The sequence below is a fragment of the Ixodes scapularis genome, unplaced genomic scaffold (assembly GCF_016920785.2).
Source record: "Ixodes scapularis isolate PalLabHiFi unplaced genomic scaffold, ASM1692078v2 ptg001857l_1___fragment_3__unscaffolded, whole genome shotgun sequence".
In the NCBI taxonomy this organism is placed as follows: domain Eukaryota; kingdom Metazoa; phylum Arthropoda; class Arachnida; order Ixodida; family Ixodidae; genus Ixodes; species Ixodes scapularis.
The window spans coordinates 416,584-431,516 of record NW_024610201.1 but is presented as its reverse complement, the minus strand read 5'-3'; positions in this window follow the sequence as shown (position 1 = coordinate 431,516).

Sequence of the window (14,933 nt, the reverse complement as noted above, 5' to 3'; positions counted from 1 at the left end):
ACTTCAAACCCCTCACGCTTATCAAACGCTTATCAAGATACTATTATGCGCCGAGTTTCAATACGTGATATTTTACTTACCTTTAGCACAGACAACAGACTCAGGGAAACGTTCACCTCGTTGAGTAGCCCGAGCCGAAGGTTTACCTAAGTTAAATGACACAAAATTTAGATTATTTTAAATGTCCAGACCTAGCAAAATTAGTCAACGAATAACTAACTGACGGGAGGTTTCGGAATTGTGTCTATGGTTTCCTTCTTTCTGATGCCAGGAAGATAAAAGTACCATACAACACCTTCTCGATTGGAAAAAAAAAAAAAAAAAAAAAAAAAACCTGCATTTGTGTTTCCTATAGTCCGTAATACAATTCAAAAACCCATGTCAAGTAAAATCTGAAATTAAGGTATGGGTCATCACATGTCAAAGGAGACGCGGCAATTCTTTTTCACGCATGGGATATGTACGAAAAACTTAATTTGGATAAAGACGCCTCTGAACTCTACGAAAAGTGTATTTTTGTGAAAACATGAAAGACGTTTACAACCCTCTGTAATGCCGAATTGGAGCGCATTTCTTCAGAAGAAAAAAGGGAGTGTACGGAAGGGGACGAATTGCCCCTCCTCCTCCTCCTTCCTCATCTACTCTATTCCGTGCTTTTCGCCTCCTACTCCTCTTCTCCTCCTTCTCCCTCCTCTTCCTCTTTCCTCCATCTTTCTCCTCCTCCATCCGTGTCCTACTTCCTCCTCTTCCCCCTCCTCCCTCGTTCTACCGCGCGGTTCATCATGGGAAACGTCCCATAATGTACTGCGAGGTTACGCCGACGGCAACGGCGACGCGTTACGCCGACGCGTTACAACGACGCGTTACGTTTACGCGGACGGCGACGGCGACGCGTCACGCACGACGCGGGGTTACGCCGACAACGACGCCGACGCGTTACGGTGACACCGACACGTTACGGTTACGCCGACGGCCACGCCGACACGTCACGCCGACTCGTTATGGTTACGCCGACGGCGACAGCGATGCCAACGCCGCTCAAGCCCGAAACGGGAGCTCTAAATTTCTGGAATTCGAATAAAACCCACATACCCGAAGGAAAAATCCATCAATGTAACGCTGTTTGGCAGTCAATGTTTTCTAGTGGACCGCTGACTGTGCCTGACTGTACGTCAAGCATGTCTGATTGGCCAACAAGTTACTCTGACCGAAAGTCAAACTCCAGTCAGACCCCGCTTGTCGGCTTTCTGATGGTTTCCTGGTGGCAGTCGGCCGCCGCGAAATGCCATCAGGATGTCCTGGTGGTGATTCTGACTGTACATCGATTGTCTCTGACTGTACGTCAGAAAGCTTTGACGTGCAGAAAGACGTACGGTCAAAGGACGTAAAGTTCGTTCGGATACCACTATTTCGTCAAATCTATGAATACGAAAAGTAATCTATGCACGAGAAAACGATTTCGGGACGTCGTGAGCCCATAAAACCGCTGACATTAGAGATATGACACGCAACCGACCGACAACCTTGATCAGAAGCCCGCCGAAGCGCCGAACACGACACTTCGCACTTCGCGACTTCGCTTCGCCCATAGAGGCTTCGCCGAGCTTTCATGAACGATCGCTCTCGACTCGTTTTGTTTGCCCGCTTGCTCCAACCTGTCGATCCTGGCCGGGCTCTACAATGTCTTATGTTTTAGTCGAATTTCTACTCGACAAGACCCAGCCTGTTGTGAGTTCCGACGATGTAAGGGACTTTAGCGGTGTAGTTGAAGACGACAATGCGTACCAGGTCTACTGGCCCGATGACGCGCGAACAAAAGGATCGTTCTACGACGCGAAAGTACTCTACATGGCAGGTGAGTAGAACTGAAGTACGGCGAGTGATGTACGAGTGCTTTGCATAACATGCTGACGGCTTAACTGCATTTGCAGCCGAAGCATCTCGTATAAAACGAATAGTTAAATCGAGTTCCTGTAGTGGTGGTGTAGCATAACGGTTAAGGTGTCCGATTTGTACGCAAGCGGTCGCGGGTTCGATCCGCGGTGGTGCTGCACTTTTTTTTTTTCTCGAACATTTTGTTTTATCGAGGCATTTGGCGATACTTATCAGTGCGTATAGCTTTACTCTTATATAAATGCTGCCCTTGTTGATGAAATTCCCTTGGCAGGGGCAGTCAGACGTCATCTGATGGACCATCAGATGACGTCTGATGGTCCATCACGTTCCACCAAGGCTGCTGACTGGCAGTCAGTGTCCCAAATTACGTAGCTTGATGGAATTTGAGTGGTAGCTGTGATACGTTTTTGGTTCGTTTTTGTATAAATGATAATAGAATCGCATGTGTTCATTTTTCAAAGCCTCGTTTTGCTGCCTTTTCATGAAATGACAAAATCTTCAGTTTATTCAGAAACGGCTAATTGAGAGCCTAAAAAAGCAATGCGGGCAGCGGTGCCCCGACCTTTCGAAATAGTCAGAAGTACAATCCATCTAATTCGACTAACAAATATAAAGAAAATGTACTTTTGTTGTTGCAGAAAAATTATATTGTAAAGATGGGCCTTCAGACCCTGCCTTCTGGCGCCCGCCTGTAAACGATGCACGGCGGCGTTCGCCAGCGAGGCGTGAACGGTGTGAGACGCCGCCGCAAAGTCTTCAATACTCCCCTGAAAACACGTTTAATTCAGTTGATATGGACATTATCCTGATTTACATCCATCCATATCCTGTTTGCGTTACGTAATAATACTGGCGTTTTAATTTTGCTGTACGTTTGTCAAGGTAATTGCCGACGAACGCACGAGTGCGTTCTTTGCTTCCCGAGTTTGGAAATGCATAGTGCGCTTCGGTATATCAAGCTATAAAACTCTTCAGACCGGATAGCTCTTTACCGATGAGAAATGATAACGGTGATGTCGGTTCTCCATTCAACCTAAACGTATTTAGACACAAAAATGTCGTGATACCGAAAGCAGTGTAATAATGGGAAAGACATTCCACTCTCTGCGGAGCACGCCTCACACCCCTGAGGTTCCGTATTAGTGCAGAATTTTAGACTTTGGGATACCCTGGAGGCCAGCAGGTCATGTATCAAATTCTGAACTCGCTATAGTATTTGTAGAGAAAATGTGCTTGAGAAGACGTGGGTGCCGTTTTCGCAATCTTAGTGTGAGTCTACGCGCACTTTAAATAAGGTAATGACCCCCACGGTAAGTCGGTTTATTAAGGATATTGTTGATGAGCATTATAGTTAATAGTTTCATGGCTCATGTTGCAATTGGTTTATTGACGCCAATAACTATCAGATAAGTTTAAAAGGAATGAACTCTAACCAAAGCCCTCAAAATGTGCTTCCCAACGTTTCGAAACTCTTCTGTTTCTTCATCAAAGGTGACTAAAAAGCAAGGGGACGCAGCGGCTTCTTTTTTTCTCCTGCTTTCTGATCAAGATACCGTGTTTTTTTTTTCTGTGTTAATTTGGCAGCTCTGCTTGGGAGGTGACGGAGCCCCTGGGCGTACACGGTTGGCGAGGCACCCAGGTACCTGTTTACGTTCCCCGGTGTATGTCGAATGCGCCATGACAACAGAAAAAGCCTCTTCCTGATATCTGGCTCCACGTCAAGCACGCGCGGATTTGCAAAGTCAATTCGTAGGTCGAGGTCCTCGCAGTGCTCGGCGACGGCGCTGCGCTCACGATCGAATTTTTGCACGTCGTTCTTTTGTCGACGGAGTTGCTCACAAAAGATCTTCGTTTCCTCGGTGTAGGAGGCAGAGCACTCCGCGCATGGAATCTGGTAGGCCACGCCTTGAACGTTTTTCCTTGGAAGCTGGTTCTTTGGTCGTGGCATGAGTCGGCCCAGTCTGGACACTGACGTAGGGGACGCTGATGCATGCCACGGGGGAAGGCCGTGTTTTATTCGATGGCTTCTCCTTTTGGTGAACGCGACCTTGACCACGGGCGACGCGCTGAACAAAACTGCTGGTATAGCCGTTTTTCTGAAGGCCGGCAACAACGGTCTGCTTCTTTTTTTTTCAATCGGACTCTGGTGAGCAGACAGTTCTTGCCCTGATTAGCAGTGCTGAAACCACTGACACGTTGTGACTCGTTGGCTGGGTCGCGTCAAACCGAAGGTAGCGCCCAGTGTGAGTAGGTTTCCGGTACACGCTGAAGTTTAGTCCTTCCCCTTGCTTTGCCACCAGCACGTGGAGAAACCTCAAGGTGTTATCTCTTTCGTGCTCAACAGTAAACTGTATGGCCGGCACGATGGAGTTGAGATGGACAAGGAAATGGTTGACATCAGTTTTCTTTAAAACGCGGAAACACTTATCCGCGTAGCGAATGAAAATGTTGGGTCTGCTGGCGAAAGACCATAGCGCTCGCTCTTCTTTTCATTATTAGGTTTGTCGCGGTGAACGATATAGCATACATATTTATATTTAAAGCTTTACCCAACGATAGAAATCTTCCTCAAATACGTTTACGTTCCACCTGCTATTAAAGGCCTGACCAATTTGAAGATTTCACGAAAAGGTACTATTTCTTATTCAATGAAGAGCTTAAAAGCGCGAACAAAACTAGGGCACTAACGACACAAAGACTGCAGGAAAGGCGTTTCTTTGATATAATTCGGTCAGTTTTCGCGTTTCTTGTTCGGAATTCATGGAGCTCCTTTTGGAGCCCACTCTGCGCTTATTACGTAGCGCCTAGTAATATTCTCTTAAATCATATTGAGTTCCAAAAATATTCAGAGATAGTCAACAAAAGTAATCACCAATAACCAGTAATGAAAACTGATAGACTGCGTTTCTTATTATTTTATTTGGCAACTAATATGAAACTTGTTTATTTAAAGCTGAAGAAACAAAGTGGGTGTCAATAAGAAAGATACTCACTAAAACCCATGTCTAAGAAACTACTTTTATATAATGGGCGATTTATCAGAGTGAAACATTAAAAATGAAGTGTGAAACATACAAAGAGGCTGCAGGGTACGTTGGTTTTTTATGTTTACTTAATACAATGACTTTGAAAGTTAATTCTTTGTTCCAATTGTCTGAACATAAAAGGAAATTATATTGAATTTCCGAATTAGATAATGCATCACAAAAATTCGCTTCAAACAATACTGTTTTAGTTCTAGTGTTTGTATAGAAAATGCATCGCAGTTTTATTCATAATTTCAAGCTTGTACAAGTACCGAAGATGGGGCACATTGATATTACTCACAGAATTTACCAAGCCCACTATAAAGTCCGTGGGCGGCATCCCGGGTTGCAGTTTACCTCGAAATTCTTTTAGATAGGAATCATCATAAAATACAGTAGTCAAGAACCTGTTTTCTTTGGCTTTCTCTTCCCCTGCAGCTGGAAAGTATACAATAATATTTATTTTTTTTTGTCTTTTTTTTTTTTGTGCAACCCAATTTTTACGCGGTTGTTTCGGACCTAAAGGCTGGACTCCAAGGGACGAATATGGTGCGAGAAATCGACAAATTTTGCTCGGCGGCTTTTGCTCTCCGCGTGGAACCAGCCCAATGGCTGCTACGTCGCGCGCTAAGCTGGCACGCCGTCGGGCAAAGTTCGTCGGCTATTGGTGGCATAATTCGCTCCGTGGAGCCTTAACGCTCATTAACGCGACACTATCAGGGAGTCGAAACGGTTATTATTTCGATTCGGTTCGGAAGCCTTGAAGTTTGTTCCGCTTCGTCTCCAGTTCAGTGATGCCTTCGAAATATCGGTTCGGTTACCGGGTTCAACCAGAGCGAACCCGTTAAAAACCGGTTTATAACTCTTCCTAAGACCGCGGCCGCCTCTGCGTTTCGTGAGCAAAACAAAGAAGAAACGTTGACAGCTCACAGTGGAAAAAAAAAAAAGTAAAGATGCCTTGAAAAAAATAAAAAAGAACTAGTGAGAAGTTATTCGTAGAGTGTCTTTTTTTTGTGTCTGAATCTGAATATCACATGAATCTGACCCGAAAGTAACAATAGAGGCGAGAAGAACAAAAACCCAACTGTTGGATGTGACATCGCACCTAGAGGTTTCAGCTGCCTTGCGTGTGCCGCTTGCGAGGGAAAGCGTGCGGCGCTTTTGACTGCTCGGGTAAGGCTTGAAGTAAGCGCGGAAATGTTCACATCTCTGTATAAAACGCCACGTTTTCCTCCTTATACGGAAGGCAACGTGAAGGAGAGGATTCGGCGCCATCTTGAGAGCGCTGTTGTGGCTCCATGGCGCATCAATGTGAAATATAATTTTGATATTCGAAATCCTGAAGGCCAAATGGAAAGACTTATATTGTTTGTTTTTTAATTAGTTTCCAATTAGAAAAGCAAAAGTGGCTTCGACTCGGCGTCATCAGCATTAAAGTAATAAAAGAAAGGAAACGTGGGTAAAATAATCTGCGCCATGGAAACGAGGAGAGCAAAACAAATATGCGCTAAATTTCTATTCCTCATGTTGACATTTTATTGTAAACACCATTGCATGTACACTAGATGTTCATACAAGCGCTCAAAAACGGTTACCGCAGTAGATTGCACAGATGCGAAGTAAATCCGTCAGAACCCGCAGTTACACGGCAACATTAGCCCGCACCACTCTCCGCAAACAACACGCCTCGAATCATGGAGGTAAAGACAAGAAAGACAGCAAGGAACATTAAAAAATTTATGAAAAAAAATGAAGAGAAGGGGCACCATGCTACAGTTAACAAACGAAACAAAACGAAAAAAATAGTTTCCCGACGCTGCGTACAGAGCTCAAGGCAATTGGCGTCCCAGCGACGTGCACCCCAGTGCTGCGGTGCTCGTCGCTTCGCCCCTCCAGTGGTTGTTTCAGCGTTTGCCAAGCGAGGAACAGACATACAAACACGCAATGAGAGCCGACAATTTTTCTTTTTTTTTAACAAAATTTGTTTAGATCACAAAAAAATGCTTTTAACTTTTACAATATTTCACTATAATCCGTTTCAGCTTCCGACTGACAGCAGCGGACTGCTGAGAGTCTTTGCGGTCAATCGATCGTTGTGAACATTTTAACTTATTACACAACCCGTACATCCCTGTGCCTCTCTCAAAGCTCACGTGACACTGTAATGCATGGACTCACGTGGCTCGTAACGCTCGATGCGGTCCATCAATTGCTCTTATTGCATCCGTTCAAAACCGCTCCCCTCGTTTCATATCGACAAACTATCATCGCACTGCCGCCGTTTCTACCATGAAAAACACTCGAGGTCTGCCCTTACTAATTCACCGGCAAAAACTCTCCCGTTTGAGACATTTTCCATAAAATATTTGATCAAAATTTTACCCTTCGTCATAAACTACTTACTCTACCTTAGCACAAATCTCGCATTGGTCATGCGCATAAGGTTGGTATTCCAAATTTAACAACTTCGTTATTTCATTATTCGTCTATGTTCAAACATGGATCGACCGGGAATACCTTTCCGCCTCGATTGCTAACATCACTGATGTTATTTTGTTTAAACATGCTATTACTAATATGTAACAGTTCGAAGCAGAATGGCTGCCTATTTCATTGAATGCCTCAGAATACAGCAAAAAAACGAAAGACGAGTTTGATATCCAGTGAACGTAAACCGTCATGGGCAACCAAAAAAAAAAAAAAATAGAAATGCGTTATATTAAGTTTATTTTAAAAATTTTATAATGTTAGATTTTGGTAAGTTTGCAGCAGGATATAGTTAATCTAAGAAAGTTCACCTAGGTGGACTGTACACTGTCAGATAGCTTCCATTTAAAACTACATACTGATGGATTTTCCTTGGCATAGTTATTTGCGGTTTAGTTTCTGCGACAATTTAAAATTGAAACGAAATTGCCTAGGTAGCCAGTGTAGGTTTTTGTAAAGAAAAAAAAACACATATAAGCTAGAAATGCATCATTTCTTGCTATAAATTGTCTGTACTTGTTTTTAAAAGTGAAAAATAAGAATTTAAAATAAATCTACAGCTAGTAAACGACCAAAATCGTAAAAAACAAAACAAAATCGAGCATGTCATCATCGTTTCATTTCTTCAACATATTACAAATCAAGGCGGAGCTTGCCTGCAACACATTGCGACGTCAAACTTGAAGCTTTCACAGATTCTGTAAACATTTCTCATACTCCTTATGTTGTATATCAGGGCGTTTTTCAAAAAGTTATTATTAGTTATTCGTGTTTATATAAAAGTAAGCGCGTTAAGGTGAACGAAATTCCTTACCTTGAACCGACAGGAAAGTCATACGTATGAAAAGAAGGCATATAAGTTCACGCGCTTTCATTTTGTGCTTTATGGAAGGATCTCTCCTCCTATTAGATGCAGTTCTGAGTGAGGTTTAAACAACTCTGGTAAACAATTTACAATATATGTAGATATATATACACACTTCACGTGACTCATACCCTTTTCGAAAGAGTAGCGTCAATGACCGGCGCACGATTACGTGTAAAAACAGCATTTGAGGATCCGGCAGTACGAGGCGCTGCCCCCGAGTTGAATATATCTGAGTTTACGTCAGTCCCGAAGTCTGTAATTAATGTTTTTTTCTTTTTTTTTAGCCATGTGTTGCTTAAATTATTTGAGGCTTGATTGCGGTAATTTCTTGAGTGTCTATTCTAACACCTTTCGTAGTCACGCCACTACCGCTAAAAATAGAATCTGTGCTGTTGATGCTTCCGGGATCACAAGAAGAAGAAAGATGGTTTTTGCTGCAAAAAGCAGCAAAAAATTTATTTATTTTTTTATTTAACCTATGCAGGTTAAATGAAGAAAAGCGAATCAACAATAGAAGGGTGCCGTGAAGCACTGGTACCCAAAGTGTTAATTAAAAGTTGAACATACATTTTCGATGAGCATTTAATCATTATAATTGCAATTTGGATCAGTTTTTATTAGAACCTTTCTGACTAGTGGAATAAAAACGTTGAAATCACGCATTACGCTTTACCAACCTATCAGAAATGCCGCATGACCTATACGACCAATGTCTCAAAATGTTATAATAGGTAGCACTGAGCTCTGTGAAAAATATCACTTTTGTCTGGGAATTCGGGGCTTTCAGAAGTCCGAAAAAGCCAAAGTAGAATCAAGCATGACATTCGTCGGCAAAACGTCTGGTTGTCTTCACTAATCCGCTTAACAAGTGAAGTTAGGCTTGACTTCCTATAGTTAAGCTTTCATCTGGCATCGCGTGGTTCAAGTCGCAATACACTTGCGATATTTAGGGTTATTGCTTTGCAGCCTGGATCGTTTCTGGCATCTTTGGTACTAAAATATTAAGGTGGGCTGGTTGGTTTGGATTTTAGAAATAAATAGCGCCAAGATCAAATGCACAGTGACAAAACAAGCGCTAAAAAATAGCGCACGTTCTGTCACTGAGTACTTGACTTCAAGCTATATTTCTACAATGGCATCATTGGGTTTAAATGTCTAAACAAACACCAAACGTTGGGCTTCACTTTCTAATAATTCGGCTGTCCTCGCGCATCTCTACGATTAAATCGCCTAACAAGTAGCAGAGTTAGGCCTAATACCTGGAAGTTCAGTAAATATCTAGCGTCTTTGGTCCGATATCGCCCAACAAGTGTCAGAGTTAAGGCCCGTTCACACTCTTGCGACTTATTAAACCTGGGTTCCTTAAAGGGAAGCTACGGAGCGTCTTGGAAAAATGAGTTAGAAGTGAATTCTAGAGTACTTTTACCTCGTGAACCCGAATACCCAAATCATTTGCTGCGTAAGTATTGTTAAACGCGAGAAAAGCGCGAAAGACAGTCGCTGTCCGTGACGTCATCGACGGCTATTTTGGCTGCCCAAGGCTAGGGGGGGCGGGGCTTCAGCCCTATTTTGAAATTGCTCTTGTAGCCCTCCGGCGCGTCGCATTGAAATATAATTTTGATATCTGTTATTCTAAAGGCCAAATGAACGCAATTCAAGCGTTTTTTCTCAAATGTAGAAGTGCCCCATCTTCCCTTTAAAACTTCTTAAACCAGTGAACACACTGGCGCCATCTATTGGGAAGCAGTGTAAACTCGGCGGTCCGGCATATTTTTTGTTTTATTTCTCGCGCATTATCTTTTCTTTCTTGGCTCGAAAAACTTTTGTCAATGTTATAAACGAGCCTTTCTATGGGTATTACGCACATTTGACCTCGCAAATCCCGCAAAACCTTCGCTCTTGTGAAATGCAGTTCCAGGGTCACCGCATAGATGGCGCCACAATGCCAGTGTGTTCCCTCATCCTAAAAACATTTAAGAGGTTTTAAGAGATCTCGTCTCTCTCAGTCGTACTCGGTCGCAAGAGTGTGAACGGGCCTTTAGGCTTCGTTTTCTGGTAGGCCATTTAGCACGCGGTATTTTCAACCCTCAATTCCTGAACAAGTGCCAGAGTTAGGCAGTCAGGACGGGTCCCGTTCCCTCAGGTCCATTTATGTTTGTGGTTAAAGGAGCGATAATACATTGGTAGGGCGCCGGCAGTCTGAGACCTAATTCTGCCTTTTGGAACCGTCCGTGTATATTTCTAAAAAAAAATTTTGCATCCGTCTAGTATTTTGTCGAATAGCCTGTTGGTAAACTATAGGAGGAGTTCACGCGTTTATATATTTTTGCAGCCTCAAATCAAAGTGTGCTTTAGAGTTATCCCATAGGGCCCCCTCCTGGACGGAATGGTAAACTGTTTTAAAATTGGTGCCTGCCTTCTCATTCATCGTTTGTAGACGAATGCCGAGCGGAGGGATGATATGTGGTTTGTTGTGAAAAGCTGAAGGTGCTTTAGATTTATGATGTTCTCGTACTCTACATGTTCCGGTAGTGAAAACACTTTTATCGCGTATGAGAGTGGGAGTGTTTCGCGGCCTATGCTCAGAGTAGGTTCATTTGCCAGATTGCACAAGCTTTCTACTGGTGAGGAACGAAAGGCACCCATGCAAAGTCGGATGCACTGGTAAGCAATGGAATCCAGTTTTCGGGAGACAGACTTTCTTGCTAAGTTGTAAACCACTAAGGCATAGTCCAAAACGGAGCGAAAGGGACGCGGTAAATTCTGAGGAGAAATGTTGGTGATGATCTATATGTCAGGCCACCAGGAACTTTCAGAATATTCATCCTTTTTACACACGTACTTCAAAGGTCTAAAAAGAAGGGTTGAAATGTTAATTTGGTGTCAAAGATGACTTAAAAATTTAGAATTTGTGTTGTGAGGAAGGGGTTTTCTATAAAGCCCTCGCAACCATGTGAAGTGCACTGCCACGGTCTTCTCCGTTCAAAACTTGAACCCATTTGTGTTGCTCTACTCAGTCAGCTTTTAAGCCAGAGTTGCAATTGCCATGAAACTGATAACTGGGATCCTTGGCATGAAACTTGCAGGTCGTCGACATAGATACAATAAAAAAAGAAAGCGGTCGTTAACTGCGGAATTCACTTTGATTAAAACAGAACAGCACTTTAAACACAGCCAGCTCCGATTTCTTTTGGAAATACTTGCGAGAGGCACGCCCCTATCTTAACTTGAAACGTATGACAATATAAGGTGTTTTTTTTTTTATACAAATGAAATTGTTTCCTTGAATGTCATGGCTAATCATGTACTGTAAAATTACGTAACGCCAGGTCGTGCCATACGCCTATTCGAGGTCCAAAAAGGTTGAGACCAGATACTGACGATTGACAAAAGCATTACTCATCCAAGTTTTCAGATGTACTAAACCATCGGTCGTGCGACGATTTCTTCTAAAACCCCACTGCGATGGACTGAGGATGTTGTCGACTTCCAAATAAAACATGAGACGGTTCTCGGACAATCTTTCTAGAACTTGGCGTAAACAACTTGTTAATGAGATGGGTCCGTAGCTTTTGTGCATGAGGGGTCCTTTCCCTGCTTTAGAACAAGAATCACGATTGCTTTTCTCCATGTTTCAGGGAATTCTCCTCACGCCGCAAACGGCTGAAGAAGCAAAGGAGGGATTCTTTTAGATTCTGGCTCATGGTTACATATCATTTAGCGATGAATATTATCTGGTCCAACTGCAGTACCTTTACTTGCTTCTATGGACCGGCCCTCTCAAGTTCGATGTAAGTAAAACTCTTGTTAAAAGAAGCCGAGTCATTTGAACTATATGAAGCTTTCGTTTTTCCTGCACGCTTTTGTACTTCAGAAACTCGATTGTACAGCCAATGGAGCTCGACCTTTCAGCAAAAACAGCTCCGAACAGAGCAGCCTGTTTTTCTAAGTCTGAAACATACCTACCGTTCCCTTTAAGGAAGTAAAGCTGCTAATTGGTATATTTTCCGACATTTTCCTAAGCCTATTTCCTACAACGCGGGGCTTCGTTTTAGAGTGGATAGACTCCATGAATTTATTCCAGGAATACTAATTTGATTCTCTTGTTATCCTCCGCCGAGTAGCTTTCGCTTTTTTTAAATAAATAAGGCTCGTGGTTGTGGGTTATCTGGAAAAAAACGTCCAAGCCTTATTTTGAGCTGTCCGAGCTTTTGTGCAGTCTTTACTCCACGATGGTTTAGGAAGAACTGGAAATCTATCGGAGGTTTGAGGAACACAACTATCTGAGGCATCTATAATCAAAGCAGTAATTGCTTCTGTTGCATCATCAACCGACAAATCTGAGAAAGCATACTCGGGTATAATTCGAATTTCGGCGAATTTTCATTAATCCACCTTTTCAGTTATCTATCGGGGGGTACGAGTTCGTATACAAGCTATGGGATTCACAGTTTCGATACTAACAGGAAAATGATCGCTTCCTAATAGGTTGGCCTCTGCTTTCCAGGAAAACTCTCAACATATAAAAGTGAAAAAAGAGCGATTGCTCATAATATGAAAAAAAAAAGGTGTTTCTCGGTATTAATCGATTTCGTGTTTTCGAGAGCGGCGGATGGTTAGCGGTGTTTTCCGGTTAAAACTCTAAAGAATGCAGCCTAATTACAAGTGCTATAAGAACTCTTCAAAGGTCCATATAGAGTTCGTCAGAATGTCTCTAAAGCAATGGGCTGTAAGCGACTTATTTTTCGCCGCCTCTACCTTTCGCGATTCAGGTCAAACCTGAAGTTTTTTAATTATTCTCGGGTTCTAATTTCCGCGACGCGGTGGGACCTCAATATAAATTCAAATGGGGTCACATTTTACCTGAATTGTTAGCGGAACATATTTTTCGCGAATTGGAGCCGATTTGCGACAATAAGTCGTTTACAGTATATACCGCAAGTTAAGCTTTCTTTTCGTTCAAGGCAAATATGCGGTGCATGTAATGTAGACGTTACAACATTGCACCATAGCACACCTTTCTAGGGGTATAAGGATGCAAGACTCGCAAGTACGCCTAGCGATGGGTGCTTTGTTTCTAAGAATACCCTTTTCTGGATATGTTATGCAGTGACTTCTAGACATATAAAATTAAATTTTTATTTAAATTAAATTTATTTCTTTTAAAATTAAAAATTAAAATTAAACATATAAATTAAAACTGCATTCATTAATATAGCAAAGTTAAATTCGGCGGCGTGCTCTCATGAGCTTACATAAAATTTGAGCTCTACAGTACTGCATGTTTTATACTGAGTGATTTCATTAAAGCAAATTTGTGTCTCTCAATCATATATGAAAATTATGGTAACAAAGATACCAAAAGACGTATCCTTTCAGTCATAAGAGAGCCAGCCAGACCACCATACCTTCGATCGACAGGGCGCTCATGCTGCTCGGTTACAAGCTCGAACGCAGGCTGGGAGACTTCAAGGCCTGCATTCAAGAAGACCGCCACCCGGCCAACACTAGCGCCAACCCCTGAAGCCCCACCACGGGGTTGTTAGACTCCCTGCGTTGACAGAAATTCAACCGGCTCGTTTGGAAACCGAGCAGGCAGGGAGCTCTCTGCAGGTACTCAGGTCTGGTCTGCTAAAAGTCAGCAGCCGATGGCGACCACGCGAAGACCACCGCTGCGAAGACCGCTGCTAGGCCTAAAGCACGTGTACATATAATATCATAATCGCCATTACTTTCATTTTGTATATTATGTCATCACATAATCACCATCGCTCACGTGGCACCGCGGGCCTCCGAGGTACGAAATATTCCCTTTCTCCGGTGCCGTGGCTCTCCTGAGCCAATAAAGAGTAATGTTTCTTTCTTTTTAGTTTTTATAAACATGGCGGAAAACTTTATAATTGTTTGTAAATAGAACCTCAAGTCATTTTGATATTAAAAATAAGTTTTCTAGGAATATTGAAACACATGCAGTTCTATGGCATGGATTATCTCTCTTAACAGCTTAAAATTCTGCGGTATACAACATTTCGTAAATTATACAAAATATTTCAAACTGGCATGTTTCATGTGCATTTTTCTATTACTAACACCTCTTTTAGAAATGTCAATCAGTTCTGAGTTTTCTTTTTTTTTGTTATGTTCGATTTTTTTTATTTTTCGTGGAAAATGCTTTTGAATACCTTTACTTTTTTCAAAAAGCAAGCAGGTGTTTACAGGGTACAAGAACCTTTACCTACGCAAGAGTTCGAAACATAAAGGCGTCATAACCTGACATCAGTCCCAAAGTCTGTTATTCTTATTTTTTATGGCCATCTGTTGTGTAAAACATTTGAAGCGTGACTGCACTAATTTAATTAATGTTTACTCTAAAACCTTTCGTAGTCACGCCACATTCATTAAAAAAGCATCTCTGCTGTAGATACTACCAGGGTCACAAACAAAGGACAGGTGTTTTTTGCAGCAAAAAGAAAATGACTTCTTTGGAAGGTTTGATAAAAAAAAATCAAACCATCAAACCAGGCAAATGGAAAGGCGGTGCAAAGCACAGGTATTGGAAGTGTTAATTTAAAGTTGAACAGAAATTGGGATAAGCGCTTCATCACAATTTTCGATGATGTAGAGTTCGATGATGTAGAATGATGTAGAACATTTTG